Source organism: Schistocerca cancellata, chromosome 2 (assembly GCF_023864275.1).
Source record: "Schistocerca cancellata isolate TAMUIC-IGC-003103 chromosome 2, iqSchCanc2.1, whole genome shotgun sequence".
Classification (NCBI taxonomy): domain Eukaryota; kingdom Metazoa; phylum Arthropoda; class Insecta; order Orthoptera; family Acrididae; genus Schistocerca; species Schistocerca cancellata.
In genome coordinates this window covers 552,193,026-552,197,089 of record NC_064627.1, presented here as the reverse complement: position 1 = coordinate 552,197,089, position 4,064 = coordinate 552,193,026, and positions in this window count along the sequence as shown.

Sequence of the window (4,064 nt, the reverse complement as noted above, 5' to 3'; positions counted from 1 at the left end):
TAAATTTCGAACACTGTGTAGTTTCAGCACCTATTATTGTGATGATATATAAGGGCCCGATTTTTGGCCATGAGACAGTCCATGACCGAGTTTCAGACGAGTAACCTGTGCTGGTTAGAACAACAACCATGCTTCAAATTAATTGTGGAATAAGTGTTAAACAATTAGTCAGTGGGTAAAAACAATGACAGTGTCTGCTCCATACGTACCTGATTATTCATCAGCAATTGTGAACTTTGTGGTTACGTTTTACTGCTCATACATGTTCAACAATAAACTATTCTAGCAGTATGTGGATATTCGCCTGCAAACTAGTAATGAGGCTTATGGAAAGTTAAACAATAGTGCACTGACCATATAAATATGTATATGGGGGGTTGTGAAATGTGAAAGTAAAAGGCAGTGAAACGCAACTGTGCATCTGTCGGCTACATTATTTACAGTAATCAGTGTCCCAGTCACAAACCCCATGTTTCAGACAGTGTAGCAACACAGTTGATCGACACTGAGGACAATCAACAATCGAAGAAATAAAAGCAGGTGGAACCGCTACAAGGTGAAAATGACTGATTGGCGTCGTAAAAATAGAGTTGGACGTCCTGTGACATCAACCACTGAGTTGAACACGCAAAAAAAGTTGTTTCAGTGTAGTCGACGTTTCACTCCGAAAGAAATGCCGAGAATAATCGGCATTCACAACAACGTGTAGGTCATAGTGTTACTCTGGTTACTGTAAGATCTGTATACAATGTGCAAGCGGGACGTCGACATCGCAAATGAAAGCTTGTGGACTGGAGCAGCCGGGAACTCCTCTTGCGTTACAAGACTGAATGTGACGCTTTTCTGTATTCAACTCTTACAGAAGACGAAAGGTTGACACACCACTAAGTACCAGAGGTGAAACATCAGTCTATGGAATATCAACACAAAGGATCGTTCAGAGAAAGAATTGCAAGACACGGTCGTCATCTGGAAAAATCATCGCATAAGTGTTTCGAGGCGAAAGTGGTATCATCGAACTTGAGTTTCATGGATTTTCGTGGAATAATAATTAGTTCAGAGCTTTACATCGCAATGCTGCGAACTGATATGCTTCGAAAGGAAAAAGCAAATTTTAAGTTATTCCTCAGCATGAAAATGCCAGATTACACACTCCATGTGCCACCGCATGTACCTATACACGCCAACCAAGCTCTGTTTGACTCAATGCCCAGGCTTATGAAGGCCGTTATTATGGATAGAGGTGGTGGTTCTGGGTACTGATTTCTCAGGTTCTATGCACCCAAATTGCGTGAAAATGTAATCATATGTCAGTTCTAGTATGATACATTTGTCCAATGAATACCCTTTTATCATTTGCATTTCTTCTTGGTGTAGCAATTTTAATGGCCAGTAGTGTACAAATACTTAACTTTAGCAGCTACACAGATGTGTTGCAAGCAAAGGGCGACATACGAAATAATCAGTCTTTGCAGTGACTGCTGATCTCTAACAGACAAAAGTCATTCCTGAACAGCTTTCGAAGTCGCTATCTTTTACCCTCCTTTAATAGTCGCTAACCGTGAAGCTGCCATTAAACTGGGTCGCCACTAGTCGGTCGCGGCGCTTGTGTCCTCGCCACATAGGGGTCGCTAGTGTCGGGTTGTCGTCTTGGAAGGGGATCGGTCAGTGTGCGATTGGCTGACTTCTCACAGCCTTCTCTTCTTTGTCGTCCCAGACTGGCGTGGCGGCGCTTGACTTTACGCCTTAACAGCAAGCTGCTATTGGGAGTGGGTGCCACGTACCGAGTTACCTGTCTTGTTGGCTAACATGGATTTGACCGCTACCAGTGCTACTCACTGTCTCGTCTCATATTTATTAACAACTCAAATAACGCAGTCATTCATCTCGACACATACATTTGAGACACTACTCACATTTACAGGTGGAAAATATGCCACTGTGAGCGAAAAAAAAAACCTTTTAATTAGGAGCATTAGGGTATCCAAGCTGACAGTGCTATACGACTTCCCTTTCCTACTTTCAAGGCACCTCACTTGAATCGATTACACAATTGCAAATTAATGTTACTAAGAATTTTCTTGCGAAGATAACGTGCTTTTTAAGTGACGTAATATCACCGACGTGCAAGAAACATGGTAGTTCCTATGTCACGAGTCGGTCGTCGGCTGCTGAAGGCTATACCGATCATTCATATCCGTACAGTCCTGGTAGAAACAGGTTCCACAAGGCGCACATTCAAATCGCCGGCAATGTGACTCGTAACAGACGATCAGTAGCTCCGTATGGACCTGTCGAGGAGACGTGACGTCTGTTCGTCAACCACTTGCTGTCGTCTTCGCGGAAGTTTACGTGCGTCAAAATAGTCTCTCCGAAATTGTGATGATGCACCGTTGACATTATTGACTTCGTTGACCTCGGGAACACGAATTCTTGAGTAATGTTGTACATGCTATAGCTCATGGCTCTTAAAACGATTATCGCCCCACGACTAAAATCAGTTAACTCGCGACATTCACTACAAACCTGTCTGTAAAAGTCGGCTCGGATGGCGCATCAGCTGTCGCGCCATACGACACATCAAGCCGTAACATTCGGGCATCACACACTGCACGTCTTCAATTAGAGCAACCGTTACCGTGACTTTGGGCCACTAAATTTTTACGAAAAAACTTCACAGCACGCTGTGAAGCTACCGACCTTCGGAAATCCTAAGAAGTTTTGGTGTTATGTTAAATCAGTAAACTGATCGAAGCCATCTCACCACACACTGTGACCATAATGGCACTGAAACTGAGGATGACACAGAAAAGACCGAAGTTCTGAATATCTTTCCCCAAAAAGTTTTCACAGGAGACAGTCAAACTGTAGATGGCTCTGAGCACTATGGGACTTATCATTTGAGGTCATCAGTCCCTTAGAACTTAGAACTACTTAAACCTAACTAACCTAAGGACATCACACACATCCATGCCCGAGGCAGGATTCGAACTTGCGACCGTAGCGGTCGCGTGGTTCCATACTGAAACGCCTAGAAACACTCGGCCACACCGGCAGGCCAAACTGTAGAACCTACTTAAAATTGTCGCAGGAACGGAAAAATGGCAGTATCGATGTAAGTGACCAAGGGATACAAAAGAAAGTATGGAAGAACGTAGCGTTCTTACTGCAGGAAAAAACACAGGCCATTCCGTATTTCATGGAAGATCGCAGATGAACAACACTGGGGACCTGTAACTTTGACGTCGGTCTGTTGTATAATTTTGGTACATTTTGTACTCACGCACTATAGAAAATCTCGCCTCTAGGAATGAACACGGGTTCCGAAAACAACGATGGTGTCAAACCTAGCTCGCTCTCTTCATCCACGAGACCTAAGGAGCAATATACACAGGAGCCCAGGCAAGCGTTCGGTACAATTCCGCACTGCCACCTGTGTGACTTTACTCGAGAGATTCTAGTTAAGAAAAAGAAAAAAAAAAAGAAAAAGACAGAGTTCAATTCACAAAGGAGATAATTCTTCAGACGTAAAAGTAACTTCGGGTGTGCCGCAGTAAAGCTTTATAGGACAATTACTTCTCAAAATGATTTAAATAAGTGACAAAGAAGATGACATCGGAAGTTCCACAAGGCTTTTCGCGGATGATGCTGTTGTATACTCAGAACTCGCAACGCTACATAATTGTAGCAAAATGCAGAAATACCTGCAGAAGATTGACGCTCGCTGCAGAAACTGACAATTCGTTCTGAACACTAATAGATGCATCATACTGTGTATATATAGACAAAAAGACTCTTTATGGTACGATTACATGGCTGCAGAACAGTCACTGGAAGCAGTTACAGTAAGTGGGATTATGCATAAAGACAGATTTAAAATGGAACGACGACGTACAGTTAACCGTGGGTAAGGTTGTAACCTCCCAATAGTGGAAATAGTTATATCATTCACATTTTAGTGTAACCTCCCAACAATTTATTTCCGCAACCTCGGAATAAATACGTGACTAACCTCTCAATAAAATTGTGGCTCACATATAGCCTTTCAATTATTTGTGAATCTA